A 15,796-nucleotide genomic window follows, 5' to 3' on the forward strand; every position below is an offset into this window, starting at 1 on the left:
AACAACAACCACCCAGATTCTCGGAGCACTAAAACCTGTCCCCAGTCCCAGGAACCAGCTGGATGCACCACTCAGCCACTCCAACGGAGGCGAGGCCTCCTTCTCATGAAAGTGTAGAAATGGCCATCTTGAGAGAAATGGCTAAACAAGTCCAGCCCCCAGTGCTTGGTGTGGAGTCAGGCCACCGTGGCACACCTGGCGGGCAGTGCAGAGCACAGGCTCTCAATGGCAGCCAGTGAGGGCACCAGGGCTGCAAGCCCCGTAGGAATGCATGTGGGGGAGAGGTGCTCTTTTTCTTTGCAGAGTGGAGCAGATTCATTTACACCCATGAGGCTTTCTTTGGTACTGAGTGCTTTCTGTAGGGTGGGGCCCCTTCCAGGAACTTTTCACAGCCTGGGTGTCTGAACAGCAACCCTACTGCCACAGGCACTACTAGTGACCCTGTTGTAGACAGGAGGAAACTGAGGCCCAGAGAGCAGAACTCACTTGCAGGGGCTCAGGAGTAGTAAGCAGCGGGGCCAATCCTGGGCCGTGCACTGCTACTGGCATTGGCAGTGGGATCTGCGGGCTCCTTTGGGGACATGTCAGACAAGTAATGGCATCCATCACAAGGGTCCAGATAGAGCTCTGAGGGGAGGCTGGTCTGAGGCCCAGAGCCAAGGCACCCACCTAGAATGAGCCTGAGGACAGCAGGTCCCTGAGCTGTGTCAGATACTTAGAGGAGGCAGGCACCCTGGGCGGGTTGTGTCACCCTCTTGCACTGGCCCTGTGAACCCTGAGCTCGCTTTGCTTAAGAGAGGGAGGCTTGGCAGCTCCTAGAGGCCCAGGCCCTGGCTGAATTTCTCCAGGGTCCTCAGAGGGTGGGGAAGTGACTGGGCAGAAGTGGGAAGGAACCAGCCCTGCGCCGTCGCCCGGGCTCTTGGCTCCTGCACCCAGAGCCATCCAGCAGGGAAGTGGCAGGTAAAGATGAATCAGTGATTCAGGGCTGCAGGCCAGGCACCAGGCCAGGCTGTAAAAGTTATTGTGCAGCATCACAGTTGAAGGCGGGGGACACAAATAGCATCCCAGGGAAACCAGTGGCCCTGACTTGGAAAGCAAACCTCTCTGCAGCCACGGGACCCCCAACAGCAGCCTCACAGAGCCTGCCCCGGCCACCCTAGTCTGGGCTAACTGTCCTGCCTTCTCCTCCAAGATTCCCTTGCCTGGGTCCCTCCTCCCTCAGCCTCACCGCACTCCTCTGGGGACCCTGTGCTTGGACTCCACCCTTTCCTGTCCAGACCACTGGCCTTTAGTCACCTCCTAGAGAAGCAAGATTTTCAGCCCTGGCTTTCTACCCCCACACCCTACAGTAAGTAAGATAAATTACCCACCCACCACCTGCCCCCACTTCTCTCCATGGAGCCTCGTTCGGCCTGTGGCCACTCATGTCTGTTTCTAAGGGAACAGTCAAGGGCAAATCAGTGGAGAAGCTGGCCTGTGCTGGCAGGGGTGCTGCAGTGGGGCTGTGCCCCTGCCTTCCTGCACTTCCTGCCAGGGAGCCACTCCATTCTTTTTTGCCATCTCCCAGGCCGGCCAGGGGACAGGGTTGTGTTCACACAGTGCTAAGGGAACACGCTGACGTGTGTGACATCAAGAACTCCAGTGCCCACACAGCCCGAGTCCGGATGGTGAGCTCCAGGGAGACCCAGCAGGGCTGCAGGGGGAGCACTGACTGAGCCCATGGTGGGAAAGAGGCTCCTGCTGAGCCCAGAGCCCAGAGAGCTGGCCAAGGGGTAGGGTTAGGAGGGATGGAGCTGGGGGCAACAGGCTAGAGAAGAGACAGCTGGGGGTGGGAGGATCTCTCCAGGGTCGTCTCACAGCACCCAGCGGACTCGCTCTGTGCTGCTGCAGAGTGACTCTGACAGTCAGAGCCAGGCAGCCGGGGACAGGCACAGAGCCAGACTCCCTTCCTCCTCCCCCTCCCTCTCGCCGTGCAGTGCCTACTCAGTGCCGGGAGGCTCTGAATGGCACGGGGATGGAGAGTGTAACAACAGAGCATTAGGGCCCTGCCCCAGTCCGGCAGGAAGCTCGGTCTGGTGGGGAGACCAGCCCAGGCAGACACAGCAGTGCATGCACTGGGCACACCCTGGCTCTGGCTGGAGGGCTCAGAGGCCTCAGGGCCTTCCAGCACTGGTCTCCGTGTCTGAACCCCCCATGGGACAGGATGGGAGCTGCCAGCAGAACCAACAACTCAGTTCCTGGTAACTCCAAGTGGAGATGGGCAGGAACGCTCCCAGGAGGCGCATCAGCAGTCAGAACCAGGGGCTGGGGCCTCAGGAAGGCAGGCTGCTGGCCAGGCCCCCTGGACTCAGGAGCCCAAGGCCAGGACGTTCACCAGGGCCAAAGAGAGCAACACCAACAGGGCTGGGCTCCAAGGCCGGGCCGCCTCCCCTCTAGCTTCCCAACACCAGTCCTCCCTGAACATTTCCTTCCAGGAAGACAGGGGCTGTTAACTACGTCCCATCCGATTCACAGGGACGTTTGAAATCAGCAAGGAGTGTGGGTTGGATCCACGTTTCTGTTCATACCAGGCAGGCACATCGGAAGGCTCACGGTCAGAGGATGCTGGGACAAACGCCACGAGAGGTTCCTTTTTGTCTGGCTCACCCAGAAGAGAGGCTCCTCTCCTCCCTTCCCTGCAGCACAACGGCCTGGCTGGCACCCAAAGGGCAGCCGGCATGGGCTGACCTCAGAGGAGCAAGGCGTGTTTGCAGCTCTGCCGCTCACATCCACAGTGGCCATGACAACAGGTGCAGCACCATCCATTAAAGCTCTGTGTCATTTCACTTAATTCTCACAACGACCCCCGGAGAAAGGGACTACTATCCCCATTTTCCAGATGAAAAAGGAAATTGGTCCTTAGAGTGATCATCCGCCCAAGGCTAGTGACAGGGCTCAGATGAGAACCCAAGGCCCTCCAAGATCTCAAGTCACAGACAAAGAAAGCCCATCTCTGACTTGGCAGGGGAAGGGGGAGGTCACACTGGGAGAGCTGGATGTTGATTCTGAAGGCCTCCCCCAGTAAACCGCTCCAACAACAAAAAGGGGCTTTCTGTACATTATCTGTGAAAAGCCAAGTGAGGGGGAGGGAGGGGAAAGCAATCAAAGCAAAGATCAATTGTGTTGCAGACAATGTGGCAAGAAGACAGATCTTGCTGGAAATTCCTTCTGACTGGACTCTGCCAGGATCAGAGTATTTTTCATTCCAAGATTAAGCAAAATTCTTTCCCTGTCATAACCTCCTACCCATCTATGTCCAAACTCCCACTATCATTTTTATACCGTGCACATTTTAAAACCTGTTTTGCAGCTTTTTCTCTGTGCGTGTTAGTTGACGCTAACCTGCCTCCAGCTTTAAGAAGAACAGAGAAGCACGAGAGGCCCCAGGAGGCACCTGGGCTGGGTGAGCCTCAGGCTGGGACCCTGGCAGGACAGTGGCTGGGGTCTAGGGCAGCTGGGACCCTGCTTGCTGGCAGGGGCAGCTGCAGCCGTGAAGCTCAGAGACCCCACGGCCTGGCCTGGACAGAAATGGAAAATAGATGGGAGAAGAGAATGGGAATTTCTTAATAAGGGATTGGATTTGGGAAGTGAAGGGCGAGCAGAAACTAGGATTGTGAGGTCTCCTGGTTGGGGTGGCTGTGTGGTGGTGCCATGTCGGTGGGAGAGAGAAGCCAGTCACTGGGTGGTGGAAATGGTGGTGAAGAGGTGTTTGGTGGATGGGAGGAAGCAGGGTAGGGTCCAAGCCTGTTCAATGAGAGGGGTCAACAGCACACACAAGGGAAGGAGCCCAGTCTGGAGTAACGGATTTGTGGGAGAGAAGTCTCCCGTTGGAGGGGGGAGACTGAAGCCATGGGAATGGGTGAGTTCCACCCAGAGACAGACCCAGGAAGAGAGCCCAGGAAGAGAAGGAAGCCAAGGGCAGGGTTCCAGGGGCTGCTGACTTTCAGGGCAAGCCAGCAAAGAAGATTGGGAACCAAACAGTTAGGAACATAAGAGGGACCGGAGATGTAGCATCATGGAAACCATGGCAACAAGAGCAGGCAGCAGCACTGAACGTCACCAGCGGAGACTGCCGTGAGATGGAACCAAAGTCCTTGACTTGGCAACAGGGACTTCTCAGAACAGTTTCAGTGGCCTGTATGGGTGTTAGGAGGGGAGGAAGGAGCCAAGTGACCCGGGAAAGTATTTTTTGTGCATTTTCCTACTGACTTCTTAGCCTTGGGAAACAGGAGCTGTTGCCACTTGTGTTTTACCAAGGAGGAGGTGGAGGCTGGTGGGGATCAAGTAACTTGCAGCAGGTCACATGCTGGGAAGGGAGGGCTGGGCCTCCAACCCCATCTGCCCATCGTCAAGGTGCACGGCCTTCTTAGGAGGAAGGGAGGCATCGCTGCGTAGGAGGAGGCCTTTGCAGATGTTAGTTGGAGAGAGAAGGCCAAGAACATCCACCGTGGGGTGGGAGATGAGATGCTCCACCGAGCAGGCTGAGGGCCCAGCCATGGCTGGAAACCCAGCCCCTTGGCAAGGTTGACACTGCCATTGTCCCACCATCCTTGGCAGGGATGACTGAGTGGCTACAGCCTCCCAGAGGGCCCAAGTCTTCCGGACGCTGCATCTCTCTCTCGCTGTACAGCTCAGCTGGGTGATGGCGGCTGCTCATGATGAGTCAGGGCATCACGGGGACTCTGCACAAGATGCTAACCGAGCTCTGCCTCTTGGGCCTGCGAAGCTGACTACGAACCACGTCTTTAGCACAAATGTGGCCAGTTCAGTACAAACTTGTCCCAGATGGAAAGATGGGCTCAAAACGCAACCTTTCTGACAACAGATGGCCTTCCAGCGGGCTGGGGCTGTGCGCATGTGTCTCTGCCTGACAATGGTCCCTGTGAAGCCAGACTTCCTTGGGGGGGGCCAATGCCTTTCATTCTCAGGGGGAGCGGAGGAGCCTGGAGGAGCCAGGGTGGGCTTCTGCAGCACCCTTAGCATGAGGGAGGCACATGCAACACCCAGGTGCCCAGAGGCCCTCACAGCCCAGAAGGAGCGAGTGAGTGAGGCTCCTGCATGTGGAACGAAGCTCAGCACCGCACTGGACACAACCAAATGGCCAGTGAGGGCCTCGGATTTCAATCAGACCGTCAGAGGCACCCAGTGCTGGAAGGCCAAGTGTGGAAGAGAGTGGCTAGCAGTGGGTGGTGACAGCTGAGCTTTGGGAGAAAGTGCTGGGGAGAGGGCACCCCAGAATCACTTTGGAAAGCAGGGAGCATCGTGCTGGGTGGAACACGCTGTAGAGATGTCTCCAACAGGCCTCGAGGCTGGCCTGGCCCCTGCAGCCTCATTTTTTCCTGGTGTTTGCTGCTCTCCAGGCAGTACTCTTCCCCCCCCGCGCTCTCCCTGTGAGTGAGGAGTGGCCTCTAAGGGCCCTTCCCTGGCCTGTCTGGCTCCCATCACTTCAAACACTGGCCCGCGAGCCCAGTACTTGCACATTTGGAAATGTAAGTGCCCAGAATAAACCTGCAGAGACGCTATTCAAACAGCAAGGCCGAAATCAACAGATTCAACTTGAAATGTAAAACGCCAAAAGCAAATGTCTAAGCAGCTTTATTTGTTCTGGAAATATTGCTGCAGTGGTTTGACCGGCAAAATCAAGTGTCCTGTTAATAGTGAACAGGCTCCTGGCTAACACGGTGAAACCTCGTCTCTACTAAAAATACAAAAACTTAGCCGGGAGTGGTGGCATGTGCCTGTAGTCCCTGCTACTCAGGAGGCTGAGGCAGGAGAATAGTTTGAACCTGGGAGGCGGAGGTTGCAGTGAGCCGAGATCACGCCACTGAACTGTAGCCTGGGTGACAGAGCGAGACTCCGTCTCAAAAAAAAAAAAAAAATAGTGAACAGGCAAGCAGGATGGGCAGGGGGCATAGGAGGGCTGTTCTGCTGAAGCTGGGTGGTCCAACTTCCAGCTGGTGCAGTACTGCCTCCTGCAGAGATGTCCTATCCTGGGAGCTCACACAGGAAAGGAGAGGCTGTGAGTCCTGGGCCCATCCCCACCCTCGCCTGGCTGAACCATCCCTGGGCAGCGGCGCTGACGGGTACAGGGAGGCAGAGGCTTCAGTGGCCCAAGAGGTAGTTGGACATGTCCCCGGAGTCTTTCCACTCCTTGCCAACCCAGGGTCCTTGCCAGGAACTCATCTCCAAAGCCGCAGCTCTGCCCCTCCTAATTAGCAACCACACGCACACCCAGTTACATGCTGAAGTGATTTACAGCATTTTATGGTCTGTGATTTAGCACACCTAGACTTGACTATCTCTATTCTAATTAAATTAACAAAAAATTAAGAGTGACAAAATGGCAAAGATTGATTTATCTAACGTGTGTCCTTGCTGCTTTGATAGGTACAAATTTCTTTTAATTTTGAATAACAAAAAGGGAAATATCAAGCACTTGATCTACTTGTTCGCCAAAAAATTAGCCACGGATTCACAAAAGGCCCTCCACGGCCCACACATCGACTCATATCGATCATCACACACAGTATAGGGCCCACAGGGCAGTGGACATGAAGAAGCTACCCAGGCACTCAGGATTAGCGTCCAGGTGAGGTCTGCAGCCTTAGGGGGCCCTGGCCAGCTTGCTCCCCTTTCCTGCACCAGGCCAGCTGCCCCGGAAAGTTGGACTGGAACCAAGCCACTGAGCCACCGTGAAGCTGCGGCCACTTTCAAACCTCTGGCAGAAGCAGTAAGTACAAATTGTGCTGCAGGTGGTGCTTTCAGAATGGAGCCAACAGCCATCTTTCGCTCCATTCCCCCTTTTCCCACATCCCTGGCACAGAAGCCTTCCCGTGGTATTTCCTGCAAGAGAAGCCACAGCTTTCCCCTGCCACCTTTTCTTTCCCAGGGTGGATCTAGCACTGGGAGTTGGAGCAGGGCGTGGCAGCCCAGTCCCGTCCTGTGTTTCAGTGGGAAGGGAGTTCCATGCCCTTCTTTGCTCCATTACATGTATGGGGCTCTGTGGTCACCTTTGGACTCTGCTCCCACTATACCGGAAAAATGGGGGCAGATTCTCTGTTCTTCTCTGCACACACGCACCGAGGGTGTCATTGGCACATGGTGGGGACTCAAGAATCCTCCACGATCATCATCCTCATCACCCTCATCCTCCTTATCAAAATTATCATCATCTCCATCATCCTCATCCTCCTCCTCATCATCATTATCATCTTCAACAACATCAGCAGCACCAGCACCACCATCACCATCACCATCATCTTGTTCGACAGCATCGACAGTAGCAGCAGCACCACTACCGTGACCATGATCACCACCATCACCTCACCCCCATCATCCTGAGCTAGCACTTACATGGAGCTCACTCTGTGCCATATGTTGTTCTAAGTGCCTTATATGTCGTAACGCATTTTAATGCTCTCAACAACCCTATGAAGTAGATATCCTACGCCCATTTTTACAGATCAGAAGACTGAGGCACACAGAAGTTAACCTAACTTGTCCAAGGTTAGTTACTGGGCAGACAGCACCAGGGTTTTAACTGGTTTGAATCTAACTGGCACCAGAGTCTGTATTCCAGATTGCTATACTACACATGTTAGATGAGTGAGAAGGAGTAAATGAATAATTAGGCGTCTGAGTAAGTGCACGGAGAAATGTTCAGTGGGTGTCAAGGAGCCTTAGGGAATATAAAATGCTTTTCTCACTATTTATATTTGGCAACAATGTCCGTCCTGGCCCTCCTTCTTCCTTTTCTGTGGCAAAGATCTTAGTGTGTTGATGGCGTAGGAAGCCCTGCAGGGTTAGGACCCACACTCTCCATGTTGTGTCAGTGTACAATTTCCAGGCAAGCATGCCCTTGATTTTTATGATCATGTGATTATCTTACTTCTTCCCACATAGAACGCTAAGCTCCACACAAGCATGGAGATGGTCTGGTTTTGTTCATCATTATATTCCCAGTGTTTAGCACAGTGCCTGGCACATACTAGTTGCTCAGTAAATAGATACTGGTTGTATAAATAAATGAACTCATTGGCAAAAGGAAAGCATTTTCTCAAAATTTCCTAGACTCAACCTTTGAAGCTATAGGAATATCTATCTATCTATCTATCTATCTATCTATCTATCTATCTATCTATCATCTAGGAAGCAAGTATCTATCTAGGCTAAGAAATCACTGCAACAAAGAGGCATGTGCTTAATGTTTTATGTCAAATATTGTTGTCCTTTTATTCTTTTGCCTGCAGGAGGGCTCATCAATGTATGGAGAAATGAAAGAGCGCCGCATTTCACATTGGAGGGATCTGGGTTTGAGTCCTTGGGCCAGCCTTGCTACAGTGGGGGCAAGAACACCAATCACACTGGCTTATCATGGAATTCAAATGTGGCAGAGTATGTAAACTATGAAGTGTAGAATAAATTAATTGGCTTGCCAATTCCCCATAGCTAGTACTAGAGACTGGCCTCAGATGGAAGAACCAGGGGCTGTGCCTGTCCTGGGGAATGATGGCAATGCCTTCCATCCTTCTGGCCCATGTTTACATCTGGTACTACGCTAAGCATCACAGAGCAATTAGCACACATCCTCTCCAAGTACCAGATTTACCTGATTTCATAGATAAGGAAATGATATCCAGAAGACATATCCCAGTTCACCCAAGGAAAACAACTAACTTTGCATCTAACTCTATGGCAGAGATAGCTATCTGTTTCCCTTTGCCCAGCTTTCTCTTCCTTAAGTATTAGAATCCCCAAATTTAGCTGGGCATGTGGACACTCAGAGTGAAGCCTACATTTCCTACCCTCCTCTGTAGTTAGATGTGACTGCAATTGCATTCTGGCCAGTAGGATACAGGCAAAAGCGTTGTTCTCTCCTTTCCTGCTGGCTGGAATGCAGGCACTATGGCTTGAACTCAAGCAGCTATTTTGTGCCATGAGGTGAAGGCTATATATTGAGGACAGTGGTACTGCATTATTGGAGGCTGGGACTCTAATGAGCAACCAGTTGCCCAGCCAGTTCTCAACCCTCTAACCAATCGTTTCCCAGGTAGAAAAATCACCATCACTGGCCATCAGAGAAATGCAAATCAAAACCACAATGAGATACCATCTCACACCAGTTAGAATGGCGATCATTAAAAAGTCAGGAAACAACAGGTGCTGGAGAGGATGTGGAGAAATAGGAACACTTTTACACTGTTGGTGGGACTGTAAACTAGTTCAACCATTGTGGAAGTCAGTGTGGCGATTCCTCAGGGATCTAGAACTAGAAATACCATTTGACCCAGCCATCCCATTACTGGGTATATACCCAAAGAACTATAAATCATGCTGCTATAAAGACACATGCACACGTATATTTATTGCGGCACTATTCACAATAGCAAAGACTTGGAACCAACCCAAATGTCCAACAATGATAGACTGGATTAAGAAAATGTGGCACATATACACCATGGAATACTATGCAGCCATAAAAAATGATGAGTTCATGTCCTTTGTAGGGACATGGATGAAATTGGAAATCATCATTCTCAGTAAACTATTGCAAGAACAAAAAACCGAACACCGTATATTCTCACTCATAGGTGGGAACTGAACAATGAGAACACATGGACACAGGAAGGGGAACATCACACTCTGGGGACTGTTGTGGGGTGGGGGGAGGGATAGCATTGGGAGATATACCTAATGCTAGATGACGAGTTAGTGGGTGCAGCACACCAGCATGGCACATGTATATGTATGTAACTAACCTGCACAATGTGCACATGTACCCTAAAACTTAAAGTACAATAATAAATAAATAAATAAAAAAGAAAAAAAAAGAAAAATCAAACTGTCTTATTTAAGTCACCGCTATTATGATGTTTTCGGTCACTTGCAGCTGAACCTATCTTAATACAGCCTGTCTGACTCCAGAGCACATTTTCCTAACCACTTTCTTTAGAAAGCAGCTTATCTTTGCCATCCTTGCATGACCTTAGGGCATTATGATAAAACCCTTGGCACAGAGTCTGGCTCAGAGTGAGTGCTCAATAAATTCCAACTAGCCACTGCTCTCATTGTCCCGTGGCTACTGCTGCTGCTGTTCACAAGCATGTGCCACCCTGACAGCTTTGCTTAGCAATCCAGAATGATCAGATCAGCTGGGTGGACCAGGCCAGGTAGTTTTCATAGAGCCCAAAGTGCCTAACCCTGCCTGGCATCAGAAGGGAGGACTGTTTGTTATCTTGGCTCCAGAAAGACTCTTCAAACTATTTCTACCAATACTGTATTTATGCCACATTCTTACTAAGACCTGATGGAACTAGGCCCTAAAGAGGAAGAGTGGCCAGAAGTGGTGAAATCTGATCCAACTGGGCAACCTTCTTTTCTTTTCTTTTTTTTGAGACAGAGTTTCGCTCTTGTTGCCCAGGCTGGAGTGCAACGGCATGATCTCGGCTCACTGCAACCGCCATGTCCTGGGTTCAAGCAATTCTCCTGCCTCAGCCTCCAGAGTAGCTGGGATTACAGGCATGCGCTACCACGCCTGGCTAATTTTGTATTTTTAGTAGAGACGGGGTTTCTCCATGTTGGTCAGGCTGGTCTCAAACTCCCGACCACAGGTGATTCACCTGCCTCAGCCTCCCAAAGTGCTGGGATTAGAGGCGTGAGCCACCAGACCCGGACTTAACTGGGCAACCTTCCTTGGGATACCAGAGGAGAGGGACCTGCCGGGCAAATGGACAGTCACTTTCTGAGCCTACAGGAAAACTAACCCCATGGGCTCCTGGGAAATCCTCTTTGAAGAGCCAGATTTGCATATAAATAATAGATATGTTAAAACATATGATGTCTGGATTTGGCATTCATCCTAAGAGTTGAATGCACAATTTGTAATAATTTCCTCAAATTCTAGCAATGTTCCTGCAGACCCTGTCTTCAGCACTGGCATTGGGCAATTAATTAAATTGCCATTATCCTCCACAAAGTGATGACTACTGATTAAGAACAGCCCTTTTTCTCCACCGCTCACTCGGCAGTCCTGTTTCTGCCTGGCCGCAGCCTCAAGTCTCTGCTCCATGGCGCAAGGCAGACGCACGCAGACAGGCTTTGTCGGTTCGCTGATGTGTGTTGTTTGGAAAATGAGAACACAAGGAAAGCTGTCCTTAGGAGGAAGAGGCAAGGAGAGGCATCGGGAGGCCAAGAGATCAAAGCGAGGTGTCAGAAACAAAGACAGTGAAGGAGTTCAGTCCCCTTTTAATGCCGCCTGCCAGTTCAGACGGCCACTGCCCTTGCCTTCTAGGGAATTCTGCTGGTTAAGAAGCTCAGACAAGTCCCAGAATGCCCCGATGAGGACGCAACAGGAAGACAATCCATAGACAGAGAAAGTGCTTTGTTTTACGGTTTCCTGGGCACTGACACCAGCAGCCTTTTCTGCCAGCGGTTTGAAATACGAGACGCTGGTGTTTTTTCCTGGCTCCCTGAATTTAAATTACATCACCAAAGAAGAAACTTCCCGAAGGAAATGAATCTCTGCAGATAACGATCCCTCACAATGGATTCAAATTGTAATAAAAATATAACTTGAATGTTAAAGGTGAATTTCAATTAAGGATTCCATCACATATTTTGCTCCAGACCACAATAAAAAAACTTATTTCACTGCCAACAGCAAGTCTCCTGCGACATCTCTTTGAAAACCAACTATTTTTGAAAGCTAAGTTAGAAAAACACATGTGCTCTAGGGTATAAAGAAAGCAGCATTGTGTATAAAATGTAATACTGAGAGGTAGATCTTAGTATATTGACATTATAAAAACTGGGTAGCAATGGGAAATAATATTTTTACAAAGGTGCCAAACATAAATGCCAGACCTGCAGGCAAATTTATAGACTCTGTCATGCATGGTGGCATTTCACCATCAGGTGCTCAAGAAAGCCAGGGAGGACGGTGCCTGCAGGTGCCACCCTGAGGCGCACAGGCCACTGTCAGGCCACCCAGGCAAGTCAGAGACAGAGTGGGGATGGGGATGGGGTGCCTCGAGGAGCCGGTGCAAGATATGAGCTAACGAAAAGCTGGAATAAAGTCCCTCCCAGGAAGCCCTGGCCCCTGGGTCCCCACTTTAAATGCACCTGCTGGGTCCACAGGCCTCATCCCCCACCAGCCCCATAGTTTAGTGCGGCCTCTGACTCGGTCTCCGATTTTTTTCTAATTGAAGTAAAATTCACATAGCATAAAATTCACCATTTTAAAGTGTACAGGTCAGTGGATGTTAGGATGTTCTCAGCTGTGTAACCATCACCACTGTCTAGTTCTAAAACATTTCATCACCCTGAAAGGAAACCCCATTCTCCTGAAGCAGCCCCTCCCCACTCCTCCCTGCCCCCGGCTCCAGGCAACCACCCACCCGCTTTCTGTGTCTGTGGATTTGCCTGGACGTTCACATAAATGAAACACACCATGTGCGGCCTGCTGCGACTGACTTCTTTCACTCAGCAATACGTCCTCAGGTTCATCCTGGTGGTAGCGCGGGTTCATACTTCATTCCTGTTTATGGGTGAATATTATTCCATCGTATGGATAGAGCACATTTTGTTTATTCCTCTGTGGAGGGACTTTTGGGTTGCTTCTTGCTTTTGGCTACTCTGATTATGTAACACGGCTTCCTCTCTCTCTCTGAAGCTAGGATCTCTCTGGCAGAGCACACAGTTAGTTACATACAAGGCCGTCAGGCTTCTTTGGCTGAATGGCTACAGGAATAGCAGGTGCTACAGTGCATAGATCAACTGCCCTCCAGCACTTATGTAAAGCTCACTACAATTGGGAGAATTTCCTCTAACACCATCTCCCAGGACAGACTCAGATGTGTCTGAGTGAGGGGTTTGGGAACTTGTTCTGTAAAAGGCCTTTTCTGTACATCTTTTTGGCTTTCTAGGCAATACTGTCTCTATGGCGCCTTCTTGATTCCGCCATAGTCTTGGAAAAGCCACACAATATGTAAACAAATGTGCATGGAGGGGTTCCAATAAAACTTTATTTTTTTAATTATTATTTTTTTGAGACAGGCTCTCACTCTGTCACCCAGACTGGAGTGCAGTGGTACAGTCTCAGCTCATTGCAACCTCTGCCTCCCGGGTTCAAGCGATTCCCTTGCCTCAGCCTCCCCTGTAGCTGGGATTACAGGTGCACACCACTATCACTCGGCTTATTTTTGCATTTTTAGTAGAGACAGGGTTTCACCATGTTGGCCAGGCTGGTCTCGAACTCCTGACCTCAAATGATCACCTGCCTCGGCCTCCTCAAAAACCTTTATTTTTAAAAGCAGATGGTGGACTGGATTTGGTCCATGGGCCATAGTTTGTCAATCCTTAGTCTAAATGAATTGTATCCACTAGCTGCAGTGATTGGTTCAGGAGGTCAGAGGACCTAAACAGATCCAGAGCGAAACCTCGGACTTTTTACCCAATGGTTGGGAAAAGAGAGGTTCTCTCTTCTTTAGGACAGTGGAGAATATCTGGGGCCTGAGATGACTACAGTCATTTTACTAACACAGGGAAGTCGGCCTGAGAATAGAGAACAGTAAGGAGGAGGGAGGCATTGAAAGAATCGCAGGACAGGGCCGGACTCTTGGTTGAGCCATGCCAGAGGTCCCCTCTACACCTGGCCTTTTCACTGCTGCTCTTACACATTTATTACTTGTCTGTCTCCCCATAGCGAGGACGGTGTTAATTGCTGCTGTATTCCCAGTGCCTTGCGCTTTTTAAGTCCCTAGTAAATGCTTGAATGAATGAACTCTGGGAGGTGGTCAGGTCTCTCCTGGGGTAGAGAGGTGAAGGGGGCCCCTCAGCCCTCGGTCAGGCGAGTGCTCCCTATGTGTTGGGACTGGGTTGGACAGACTAGATTTGGTCTAAATTAATTGCATTAATTAAATTAATGTAGAGTGGAGCTTGAGTGCCATCTTGCTTGGGCAGAGCACTTTTCAGAATGGACATGCAGCAGGGGTCCAGCACTTCCAGACAGATCCGAATCTGTGATCCGGTCTGTGATCTCATCCATTAGAGCCTTTGGACACAGGCTGAGGACAGACTAGCTCCCAGGGAGCAGCCTATCTGAGAGGTCATTTTGCTCACATAGGCAAGGGCTGGGGACAAATGTTAACCAATCCTGGGCAGACAGTACCATTGGCTTCCATCTCCAGGGCAAAAGAGACACCAGTGTTGAGACAGGGGAAGATGTCGGACAGAGCCAGGTTCAAGTCCTAGCTCCACCATCCTCCACGTTCACAACCTGGGGCTACAATTTTGATCTCTTCCAGTCTCTAGTATGAAATGGGTGTGATGACACTTACCTCTTAGGAGGGCGGTATCATCCAGGAATAGAGGGAGGACAATGAAGCCCAGCTAATACTGACCCCTTCTGCTGCATGAGTTCACTGGTATGGAACGTCCACACTGCTGGACTCACTAAATTAGGCACCGCTTATACCCTGTCTCCATAGATGCTCCAGGGAATTGGGCCAGGGTCTCCAGGATGACAGCACACCTTGGCTCACGTGTATGTGTGGTGGCAGGTACACTCTCCTCGCGAGCCCCCTGGAGCTAACTAGCTTCCTTTTTGCAGCTGAGGACTAAATGCAATGCAGAGTTCCACTTAGATGCTCCCTGAGCAAGCAGGCAGATGCCAAGGGCCAGAGCAGGGCCATGTGCTGGCCAGTTATGCCCAGGCCCTTCGAGTTGGCAGAGACAGCGAAAATAAATACATTCATAACCAAATAAATAAATGAAGAGCTGCTTTCTTACTATTCATACTTCTGCACTTTGAAACATTTCTAGATGGAGGTGGCCAGGATGCTATAAATAAACAAGACCCAAGGGAGCCCTTAGGTGACCTTGAAATATTTATTTGGCCTTCCTATTAGTGTTTTAAAAACTGAGGACTCAGGGGCTCTTAGTCTGAGGGAAGCGAGCTGGTGAGGCAGCTGGGAGACCCCTTGGTAGGCCTGCCCCCTGATAGGAAGGGCCCCACCTGGGAAGAGCAGAGTGGCCCTTGCCCCAGTCCACTGCTTCCTGTCCTACAGGGTACCTCTCCCTGCCCCTTTCTGTCCACCCTGTCTCTGTTGACAAAGGGTGACTTAGAGGAAGCCAGCTCTATAAAGCTTTAATGTTTGCATTAATTAATGGAAAGGCCTTTATGGTAGGAAATATCCAATTCTCACATTCACAAACAAACCTGAGTCTAACATCTCTTGCCTGGAATCGAGGCCCCAGTATTTACTGCCATCCTCCAGCCTGGGTAACCATGGGGACACAGGTCCCCTAATCAGTGGTGCCAGCCTGCACAGGGGAAGGCCCGGCCTGTTGCTGCTCCAGACGGGAAGATGGGTTTTGATGGCTGAACACCTCAACTCCCTTGCGTGTCCCCACGGGTGTTGGTCCCAGGGCTGGCATTTTTTCCTTTCTCTGCCAACACACCATGTGCGTCCGCCTCAGTCCCCCAGTGGCAACCAGGTGAGTGCATAAGGCCAGTTGCCATAGCAACAATTACTCTTTGAAACAGGATTTTGCTCCTGCCTGGTGAGGTGATTCAAGGGCCCCACTGGAGTCTCTAGGGTGTGGCCAATGGTGGTTTCGGGTCAGGGGCTGGGTTGGGTAATCCTTGTTAGTTGGTTGGAAGCTGAGGACAATGGCCCTGCATGCACTGGCATCCTCTCTAAAATGTGCCCCACGGTGCCCTATCTCCCAGAAGCTCATCTCAACTCCTAATGCCCCA

The 15,796-nt window shown here is 50.9% G+C and overlaps 1 protein-coding gene and 1 long non-coding RNA gene across 20 annotated transcripts in view; one reads left to right on the plus strand and one right to left on the minus strand.

The window, feature by feature from the left end:
• CAMTA1 (calmodulin binding transcription activator 1) overlaps positions 1-15,796 on the minus strand; it is a 981,226-nt gene that overhangs the window by 376,948 nt on the left and 588,482 nt on the right. The gene's annotated exons all lie outside the window — the stretch shown is intronic.
• On the plus strand, positions 1,056-8,482 carry LOC107974748 (uncharacterized). 2 transcript variants are annotated; one of them, XR_010155068.1, is made up of 3 exons: positions 1,056-1,348; positions 1,568-1,667; positions 2,515-8,482. It is a non-coding gene; the product is annotated as an uncharacterized LOC107974748 (long non-coding RNA). The 2 variants fall into 2 exon arrangements; XR_008538072.2 differs by having other exon boundaries at positions 2,571-8,482.

Source organism: Pan troglodytes, chromosome 1, assembly GCF_028858775.2.
Source record: "Pan troglodytes isolate AG18354 chromosome 1, NHGRI_mPanTro3-v2.0_pri, whole genome shotgun sequence".
NCBI classification, from domain to species: domain Eukaryota; kingdom Metazoa; phylum Chordata; class Mammalia; order Primates; family Hominidae; genus Pan; species Pan troglodytes.